We start from the raw sequence: 11,976 nt of genomic DNA, 5'->3' as shown, positions 1-11,976 counted from the left end.
ATTACTGCCTTTGAGTAACAGATTACCAGTTTTACAAAAGTTGAGTAACCGATTACCCAAATGGTGTAATCGATTACTCTAATTCGTTTTTAAATAATTATTGGACAATATGTTTGGGTAATAGATTATCCAATGTAAGTAATTGATTACTGAAGACTGTTGCATGAGATTTCAGATTTCAAAACGAAATGTTTTCACTCCAAATGAAATTTCTTCACTTCAAACAACTCCTACACTTTCAGAAAGGCACCATGGGTATTTTGAAAGTCTATATAAAGACTCTAACTCTCACAACATATATACACAACTTTTATATAACTCTCATACTACTCTGAAAAATTCTCTCACATGTAACTTTCAAAAGGAGAATTTTCTGAGTTACTTGAAGTAATTGATTCAAAGTTTTACAAATCTATTGAGCATTATTACTAAGTATAAATAGAGGTTGAGTAACCGATTACCCAAATGGTGTAATCGATTACTCTAATTCGTTTTTAAATAATTATTGGACAATATGTTTGGGTAATAGATTATCCAATGTAAGTAATTGATTACTGAAGACTGTTGCATGAGATTTCAGATTTCAAAACGAAATGTTTTCACTCCAAATGAAATTTCTTCACTTCAAACAACTCCTACACTTTCAGAAAGGCACCATGGGTATTTTGAAAGTCTATATAAAGACTCTAACTCTCACAACATATATACACAACTTTTATATAACTCTCATACTACTCTGAAAAATTCTCTCACATGTAACTTTCAAAAGGAGAATTTTCTGAGTTACTTGAAGTAATTGATTCAAAGTTTTACAAATCTATTGAGCATTATTACTAAGTATAAATAGAGAGTTGGTTGGATTGCAAGTGTTATAATATTTCATACTTGTAAAGGCAATCCAAAGCCATTATTGAAATTCTTCATTCATTGTAATAAACTTTCTTTCACAGGGTGTGAATAGAAAGGGGATATAGTAACTTGGAAAAGTGTTTTCCAAGGGTATAAATATTAGTGAGTGGGTAAGGTACTTAGAGATCTCGGGGTGAGACTTTGTAATTACTACTCATAATATTTAGTGGAAAATCTCTTGTGTTGCAAGAGTACTAGACGTAGCCTTCGGTGGACAAGAAGGTGAACCAGTATAAAATACTTGTGTAGTCTCCTTTCCATTTCCTCTTTAATTTATACTTGTTTATTTTCTGCAATATTATCCGCTGCACATTAACTCTTACATTTTGCAGAAAAAGTTACTATAATTTTAAGTTAACTAATTCACTCCCTCTCTTAGTTGCAATCCTGTTCTTACACATACTCTTATCATATTTTCCTTTTCTCTTACATTTTGTTCAAAAATGCCAAAGTGACACTAAGAGGGTTTGTGTTTATGGTTTACATTTTTAAGAAGGTTATTGTCAACCTTTTTTAACATATCCTTAAATTTATACGGTTATGTTCGGTGAAATGCCAAAGTTATACTAAGAGGGTTTGTGTTTATGCTTTACATCTTATTGAGAAGGTTATTGTCAAGTTTTCTTTAACATATCCTTAAATTTTTATATTTGCTGAAATTTAATGTACTTTATACTTTTTAGTTTTATAATTGTTGAAACAAACATCATAACATAAAATAATTGTTAGTTTCGTAATGTGTTTGCGCTACATAAAACATGGACATACAAATAGGTAAAACCAAAATTTCAATATTGGTAAACTATAGAATACTGCAGAATCTAAGTCATTTAAAGCAAGAAGTGCCTAAACCTAAGCCTTTTATCTCGACATGTACCCTAAGCCTCCTAATAACAGTTTGGGGAGGGAATGTTGGCTTAGATTCTACAGAATTTGTCAAGAATATGAAGGATGGGTAGGGATAATTTTTGTGAAATCATTTAGCCCTTAGAGTTCTTCTCTAGCCTTTTCTGTCCTATTCGATATTTTGATTGTTATATCTCCTCATTTCTTTTCTCTAAAAGAAAGGAGGAGATATCTAATTGAAAGCGGTAATCAAATAATTGTTATTTGTTTCAATTGTACATATCCTAATTGTTATTTGTTTCAACTATAATCATAGATACATATTAGTAAATGTGTATAGAAATCAAAGACTATTTGATTTTATGTTTTGCAAACTAAGTGGAAGTGACACTGCAATAGAATTTGTTATCAACTACAAGTACTTTCTTGATTTTCTGTTTTGTTGATGTTAAAGCACAATAAAAGACATTATTATCAAAGGAAAAAGGGCACCAAATCTTTGTGTCCATTAAGATAACTTCACAATTCAAATATATTGAAAATTCCATTCAACATGTGTTCATGGTATAGAACACCACTGATCTATTAGATACTAGATATATCAAGTTTACACCATATTATAATGTACTCATCATATGTGTACTAAAACTCTTTGGTTTATAGTTGAACTTTGTATAAGTGACCATGTGAAAGTAAAATTTTCATAAAACACATGCATGAAAATAATGAAACATACAAATCAATACAAAATAAAATTTGACTTTTTCAACAGAATCAAACCCAATAAGAAACCTTCACCAAGTCTAACACCCATATGAATAGCAACATGATTGAATACATATCCCTTTAATATATTATGCATTCAATAATAATTAAGTTAGCCACTAAATTTTTGGAATAAAATATTCATTATTTTTCACTATTGAAATATGATTATTTTTCAGTTTTATCCTCCAAAGAAAAATTATTAGTCGTTTTATGATATCTACTTATTTATGCAATCATTACTAAAAAAATAAGAATGCATTTCACGATGATCTTACATGTTAGTTTCTAAACATATAATTTTAATTGAATGATTATGACCTAATTATACACTTCATCTACAACACTAATTACAATTGATTTAATTATTTGAATGTACAATTTTTTAAAAAGTAAGATTGATCATTTACCTAAATTAAATATATTCAACTATAAATTACTATACACAAACTATCATATTTAACATGTTTAGCATGTAAACTATACATTTCAAGCAATAGGAAAAAGGATCAACAGAAATTTCAAATTATATTTTTTAAATATCAATAACAACACTCTAAAAATATATTTGTTTCTCAATTTCATCTTATCAAAGAAAAATCATTACTTGATTTATCATATGTATTAATTTGTGCAATTCTTATTACAAAAATAAGAACACAGTTGACAAAAATTTCTTGATGACCTTGCATATAAGTTCTAAAAATGATAAATTTATTTCAATAATTACACCATAATCATACATTTCACTTACAAAAGTAATTGTGAGTCACTCAATTATTTAAACATTCAATTTGTAAAAAATTGATAACTGCATCAATCGAATAAACTTAACTGCAAATTATATTATTTAACACAAAATATTATATTTAATATTTATAACATGTAGAGTACACATCACAAACAATAGGAAAGCGGGTTGACAGACACTACAACACGCTAGGTATATATAATTTTGAAAGATAATTGATAATTAAATTTATTTGGAATATTTTTGTTGGTACATAACTTATTTGGAATATGAGTCATGAGGAAAAGATCATGTTATGAAAAAATATAACATTAAATAAGATGTAGATAGTAATGACATTAAAACTTAACATTGGAGGATCATATTCTATTGTCAAAGTGAGTTAATAGCAAAAGTTTTGATAAAGGAATATGTAGGCTAGGCATAATTTTACAAGTGAATGTATACTTTTGATAAGAAAATAGTGATTAAATGTTTCAAGTTTAAAATTTTTTCATGCACAAATTCATCTTTTTTATGTAATCGAGTTCAAGTTTATTGCACATTTTAAGATGTTGATACCCCTACTTCACCTGTAAAGATAATTGCGAGTAATTCAATTATTTGAATGTTCAACTTTTAAAATATAAGATTGAGCAATTACCTCAATCAAATACATTTAAATGTAAATTACAATATTTAATATAATTTAATATATACAATATTTATAACAGGTAAACTATACGTTACAAATAATAGGAAAGCGGGTTAACAGACATTGGAGTGTCTATCAACATGCTAGTATAAATAAATATAGTTATAAACTTATAATGGGATGTAATATAAAATACAGTTATAACATTTGAGTATCAATTTATAATATTTAAAACTTGGTTATGTAATTTAATAATGATGACAAAAAAATCTACAAGATTCTATAACACGTTTTCCTCAAGCAAAATAATTTTCGCGGGAAAATAGTATAGAAATCACTTACTAATTACGATTGTAACTTCAATTCCTGCTTCATGGGTATCCTCGCTCTTCTCCCTATTTTCTTCAGAATCCTTGTATCACATAATCGCACGATTCAACATTAACAAAAAAATTCCAACTCGGTTGAATCGCTGATTCGTAGTGTCGAATCTCACACCTCGTAAACTCGATTGACTCGTCCGATTCTAACGATTCACCAAGAACACAAAAAAATGTTTCAGTCACTGAATAAAACGCACCGTTTTCAAACCCAAACCCAAAACCCTAACACTACAACCTTGTTATCCTAGAACTCAAGAACTTTATTTAAACCCTTTCTATGTTCCAATTCTTTCACATTTTCCTCTCTCACTGAAATGGCGCTTGTTACTGGAAAAAGAAAGGGTGAAGAAATCGACGCTACTGTAACCGTTGCAAAAAGAGTAACAATGAGCGCTGTTTCCACCACCAATGGAAATACCGAAGAAGCAGATCTTCAAATCGCGAGGTTTTTCTTCGAAAGTGGCATACCCTTGGAGGCTATAAAGAGTGACGAGTTTCAGAGAATGATTGAAGCGATTGCAGAACATGGTCCTGGGTTGATGTTACCAACACCCGAAGAACTTGGAGGGAATCTTTTGAAGGAAAGAGTTGCTGAGATAAAGGGAACAATTGAGGAGCATAAAATTTGGTGGAAGAAACAGGGTTGTTCGATTTTGATCGATTGCAGGACTAATAGGTGGACTGAGAAGACTATCTGCGGTTTTTTCGTGAGTTGCGGCGCGAAAGGTATTGTTTTTGTTAAATCTGTTGATGCAACTGAGATATGTAAAAATGTGGATAGGGTTTTTAAGATGGTGGATGAGGTTGTTGAGGAAATTGGAGAAGAGAATGTCGTTCAAGTTGTTACTAATGATTTGGAGAATTATAAACTTGTTGGGAAATTGTTGATGGAGAAGAGGAAGAGGCTTTGGTGGACGCCATGCGTGGCACATTGCATTGGTTTGATGTTGGAGGATTTTGAGGAGAAGTTGGAAGTGCATAAGGAAACTATTTCAAATGGAAAGTTGATTTCAAGTTATGTTTATTCAAGGAATTTTACCATTGCATTGTTGCATCACTTCACTAAAGGAAAAGATTTGGTTAAGCCGACTGTAAATAAATCTGCGACATCTTATTTAACTTTGGGTTGCCTTAGAGATAACAAAAAAGCATTGATGACAATGTTTACGTCTGAGAAATGGAAAGCAAGCTATTTTGCAGGGACTACAAGTGGAAAAAATGCTGTGAATTTGGTTATGGATGGTAAGTTTTGGGAAAATGTTGGGGTTTGCTTGAAAGCTGCTAATCCTCTTATCAAAGTGCTTTGTTTGGTGACTTCGGATGAGAAACCGGCTATGGGTTTCATTTATGAGGAAATGAACCAAGCGAAAGATAAGATACAAAAGGCTTTCAAGCGTGTTAAGAGACTGTAAGCTTTTACGGTTTTCTAATTCACTATCAATACCAATTTAATTTGCACGGTAAACTATGTTTGCAAACTAATTCTGATTTGTCTGCTTTTCTTTTTCTTCAATTTTTAGTTATATGCCGCTGTTGGATATCATAGATGGAAGATGGGATAATGAACTTTTTAGGCCTTTACATGCTACAGCTTACTACCTTAACCCGAAATTTCACTATAGTCCTAAGTTCACAGTTGATGTTGATGTTAAATTGGGGCTGTATGGCTGTTTAGCAAGAATGGTGCCCGATAAAGCTGAAGCATCTAAGATTGACCTTCAGCTTGAAGATTTCAAGCATGCAAGAAATTTTTTTGGTAGTGAATTCGCAAAGGCTGCACTTGGAACAAAAAACCCATCAGAATGGTGGGACTCTTATGGTTTTGAATGTCAACAAATTCAAAACTTTGCTGTACGGATTCTGAGCTTGGCATGCTGCTCTTCCGGCTGTGTCTGTAACTGGAGTCCATTTGATAAGGTATATTTTGTAATTTATGAAATAAGAATAGTATTTCACTTTTATTGCCTATCTCGTCATATATTTATTGCCTTTTTATTTCCCTAGCTCCATGGAAAGAGAAGAAATAGTTTGAAATAGAAGAAAGCGAGAGATGTAATCTTTGTAATGGCTAATTCAAAATTGGCTAAGAGGAATCAAGCTAGAAAAGCTGTTGAGTATACCATGGATGATCTTTCTTCCGATGATGAATGGATTACGGAGAAAGATGATGTTTTTTATGATGAAGAAGAGTTAGCATTAGACAGATTGTACTCGTATGCTCCAATTGGAAATGATGCCATTAAATATCAAGCTGGGAAGGATGTTTTTGGTGACGGTAATAAACTTGGCGATGGGCTTTATGATGATGATGAAGATGGTGCAAGTAATGCAACAGGTTATTTCATCGATGGTGAAGGTGGTGACATGGAAGATGAGGATTACGATGATGATCATGATGTTGATGATGATATTGACATGTAATTTTGTTTTCTTCTGTATGTGCTGCCAAACTTTTAGGTGTCAATGTTGGAAGTTTTAACCTTAATTAGAGGGCTTTGATTTGCTTGAAGAACTTAATCCATGTCATGTATTTTGAATTGGAGTTTCTTTAAAATGTTTGTCATGCTTTTAAAGTTAGTTGGTTTATTTTATATTTTAGAAGATTTACAAAATTGTCTCATAAAACTGAGGGCCTTCATTCTCAGTTGAATTCGAAATTCTCTAGCAATTTGCCTTTGAAACCTTCCTTAGTTCTGAACTGCAATCCATCAGAAGGTAGTTGTTTCTTTTGTGGCTGCAACAAACATTATGAGCAACATGCTTGCAACTATATCAATTCATCCTTCCATCTTTAACTACCATGAATTTTCAACTTCTTCAAATGATATCCCAGCTTAATAATAGCAGAAAAACATGATATTTTTGGATTTAAACCTTGTTTTACTCTCCTCTCCAATATTACTGCTCTTCCATATTGAAAAGCAGGATATTTTGGTATGCGAGTGGTGATTAGTTAGCATTGCAAATAATGTGAGCTGAGAATAAATTCTCAAGCAATTCGGGACTAAAGTTGGCATAGACCTCCTAGCACCTTTTTGGGGTTTGTTTAAGAGTATATGCACCTCGTTCGCAGTAGAGATTTATACAAAAACAACCTTCACTTTACTTATATTTAAAAGATATTGAATTTGAATGATGAATAATAACAATGTATATTTATTTTTTTAGTGTAATATTTATACATTGTCAATTTAAAGATTTATACATAAACAATACATTACTTACCTCTTCGACTTTGTTTCTTATTTTAATTATTAGGTTTCCAATCAAAATATGGAAAAATATTGTACCAAAAAATGAAAGAATAGAAATAACAATATTAATTTTACTATTTTAAATAAAATATCACGTTGTAGTACTTATTGGAAGGAACAATCATGTACTTGAAAGGGATGATTCATTATTCATATGATGAAGGGATATTCTTGACAATAACATAAAAAACTAAAGTTTCTACTATCTTTAATATTAGTGGGAGGAACTGATGTTTTTACTAAAATAGATATCTCCATTTCTTACACTTATTTAAAAGATCTACTTTTATCATAACATAATTCCAAATATTAAAAAAAATCAGCCAACAAACTCATTTATTACTAAATAAGTCATATTACTAAATAAGATATGCAATACTACATTTTGGGTGAATAAATAATATAATAAAAATAAAATATTATCAACTGAATAAAAGTATAACTTTCAATCATTCTTTAACGTTAGTAGAAAGTGTAACGTCCAAGCATTACTCAAATTCTTTACACAATATTCTTGATATTCAATGATCTTGATAGTTAATCACACAGGCTCTATCAATTAATTACACAAGGAATTCTATTGGAAATGCATGAAAATAAATGCATAAATTTACATTTTGTCTATTTTATTGACAATTCCCTATGTTCAATTTTTCATAAGTAAATTTTTCACAAACTGAAAAAACCTATGAGTAAAACTTTTTAATATTTTTCTCTCCATTTGATCACTTTTTTATTTTTTTGTCATAAGTTAACCGTATATCTAAATTGCTCACAACTCCAATATGTTTAATTTTTCATGGGTAAATTTGTCTTCCTCCAATAGTGTTTTGCATATCGTTTAATTTTATAATTTCACATTGTTCAACCTGTGTTATTTTTTATTTTATGCATTTGTGTACTAATTTGACTTCAACAGAAGCACTATAGAGCGCCGTATGAATATACATGTATACTGCTAGTTGGTCATGAAAACTAAATATCTATGTCTAGGCCTAGACATTTAACTCAGTTTTACTCGATAAGAATTTGATTAGCTCGAACTCAACTCGAGTTAGACAAAAGCTACTTTTCTAGCTCTAACTCCACTCGATTCGAGTTCGAGAAATGTTCAATTCAATTCATTAGCTCAAATTGATTTAGTTCATTATTAGTTCATAATCTGATTAATTTAATTCATTAGTTCGATTGGTTTAATTTGTTACCTAAATTGATGATTACTTTTCTAATATATATAATTTTAATGATTTTCTGCATGTGTACTTTAAATCAAGCCAGATCATGAACCTAATAAATTAAATTGTACTTTAACTTAAGTTAAGTCTCGTTTATAATCTATAAATCTATAATAAAATAAACTCGTTTTACATCACCACTTGTCACATGTCATTTTCTCCATAGTTTTTAGAGTAAATTACACTGACACCTCTTGAGTTTTAGTGAAATTACACAAATTATCCCTCACTTTTTTACACCTACACAAACCTCCCCTAATTTTTATACTTTCATTACACTAACCACCCATGTTTAAGAAATAAGTGTAATATTTTAAACAAAAAATGTGATAAATGCAATTAACTTAAACAAAACATGATATATTGTGGAGACAAGTCCAAATAATATATGAGTCAATATTTTATTATTATTTTTGGTTCGTTACACTATATTATAAGAGCAATTTAAGTAATATTTCTTTAGAATTGTTGATGCATTTTGTAACAAAAAATAATAAATATACAATGATTTGTATATTATCTAGACTTGTCTACACAATATATCATATTTTGTTTAACTTAATTGCATTTATCATATTTTTTGTTTAAAAGATTACACTTATTTGTTATGCAGGAGTGGTCAATGTAATGAAAGTATAAAAACTACGGGAGGTTTGTGTAGGGGTAGAAAAGTGAGGGGTGGTTTGTGTAATTTCACTAAAACTCAGGGGATGTCAGTGTAATTTACTCTAATTTTTATCCCTCCTAAAAGGATCCATGGTACTACTATGTACCTACTCACACTACATAATCTTAATTTTAGAATGATATTTTAATAATCTATTAACTATTATAATAAATTAAAGTTATTTCACATCATCATTTGTCTCATATCACTTCCTCCTTAATTTCTTCCTACCTAAAAGGGTTTATAGTACTACTATGTACCTATCCACACTACATAACCACAATTTTACAATGTATATTTTAATATTTTGTTAACTGTTATAATAAAATAAATTTCTTCTACATCATCATTTGTCATATGTCACTTACTCCTTAATTTTTTCCTCCTAAAAGGCTCCATGGTACTACTACGTATCTACCCATACTACATAATCACATTTCTATATCTAATAATCTATTTATTACTATAAAACAAAAAATGTCAACTCACTCCCTGGACACGTGCCAAACGCTGAACAATTTTTTTTCCGCTCACATATCTCCATGCACCTACAATGCACTGCTTCACACTCTACCATGTTCTCATCAAAATATCTCGCTTAAATTTTTTGAAAAAGAAAAAAAATACACTTTCCTCTTATAACACCCCGAAAATTACTCCAAATAAATCTTGCTAAAAAATGGGTGAAATTTTTTTTTGAATGGTGAAGCCATATAAAATTTATATCCTTATATTTGTTTAATTTTCGGAACATCACTTTAAGTAACATATAAATACGAAGTACAAGGCGGAATCCTAATCGTCGTCCAAATAAAACTACTCACAAAATAAATACCCTACACAGATAACTAATCAAAAAGCACAAGGGCCTGTGTAGGTATAACGGTTTCCCTCAATCCTTCATGCCTCCTCCTGGGATATCGAAAAGCGGTAACTCGAAATCCTAGCAGAACGATCAATCTGAACAAAACGTGAATAGAAGACAAACAAAAAGAAGAGGGAGTAAGACATATAATGAATATCACTCATTGACGGTATGGAATTACACGGAATATCACATCCAGACAGACATACATAATAAACACAATATAAACATCACATATAAAATTCACAATGATGAATGATGTTATAATCTCAGATTATGAGGATCAAAGTCCACAATCTCAATGTATGAATGTTATTCTTGTTTTATCTATCCTTTCACCAATATCCACCCAATATACTATTCGGAAATAACCAAGAGTACAGGTCCCATAACAAGTCAATTTGAACGCACCAAAATTATTCATCGCAAGGATATATGATCGATCTGTTCCGAGAAACTATCTATTTCAGGATGGTGTCTTATCAAACACTTTTTGGGCATCCCTCTCATTGATCCTGATTGCAAAGAGGGGTTGTCAGAGATCATCTAGTTTGCACTGTGAGAACTGTCCGATCCAACAGAATACCTCATCCAGGAATACAAGGGACTCGTCTCACCTAGACTCACCCTCAAGACTTTTCCGACGAACCACCGCCATCGTTGTCCCTCTCAACATCTCAGGGCTCGTTCGTCTCCCATAAATTTCCTCTCCACTACTTCATTATCCATAATGAGTATGTGCACTAACTGAGGTTAGCCGATTAAATCTTTTAATAATTATTTTATATGATCGACCCAACCTAAGACATATACCAAAGGAATGCTTCTTGTGGGACCCAATCTTACGTCAACACGTAAATAGAGGTATTATTCATTGACGTTGCAGAATTACGCAAAATATTACAGACATACATACACACATAATATACACAATTTGTATCATATACATAAATGAAAATGATGAATGATGCTTGTTACTCGGATATATGGATTAATATCCATGAGTACAATGTATAAATGTGATTTTTATTTCAACCATCCTTACATCAATATCCTCCCAATAAACTATCCAGAAATAACCGAGAGTACAGGTCCCATAACAAGCCGATTTGAACGCACCCAAATTATTCCTTGCAACGATATATGAATGATTTATTCCAAAGAACTGTTCGTTTCAGGATGGTGTCATATCAAACATTTTCTGAGCATCCCTTTCATCGATCATGATTGCAAAGAGAGGGGTTGTCAGAGATCGTCTAGTTTGCGCTATGAGAGCTGTCCGATCCAACAGAATACCTCATTCGGGAATACAGGGGACTCGTCTCACCTAGACTCTTCCTCAAGGCTTTGTTGGCACATCACTGCCATCACCGACCCTCTCAACATCTCGGGGCTTGTTCTTCTCCCGTAATTTTCCTCTCTACTACTTTATTATTCAAAATGAGTATGTATGCTAACCGATGTTAGCATATTAAATCTTTTAATCATTCTTTTATATCGATCGGCGCATCCTAAGACATCTCCCATCGGGAATGATTCTAGTGGAACCTGATCTTAAGATCAACAGAGGAAAACCTCATCACCACTATAAACCATTGTTGAATCATCATGGACGGCCCAATGACCAAGTCTCTTACGGTCAGATGATCTCGCTGCGTGAGAAAAAC

The 11,976-nt window shown here is 31.3% G+C and overlaps 1 pseudogene; it reads left to right on the top strand.

Annotated features, from left to right (window-relative positions):
* Window positions 1-4,186: 4,186 nt before the first annotated feature.
* On the top strand, window positions 4,187-6,877 carry LOC109337336 (annotated as a pseudogene).
* Window positions 6,878-11,976: the final 5,099 nt, after the last annotated feature.

The sequence above is a fragment of the Lupinus angustifolius genome, unplaced genomic scaffold, assembly GCF_001865875.1.
Source record: "Lupinus angustifolius cultivar Tanjil unplaced genomic scaffold, LupAngTanjil_v1.0 Scaffold_5_127, whole genome shotgun sequence".
Lineage (NCBI taxonomy): Eukaryota > Viridiplantae > Streptophyta > Magnoliopsida > Fabales > Fabaceae > Lupinus > Lupinus angustifolius.
This window is presented reverse-complemented; position numbering and strand designations above follow the sequence as displayed.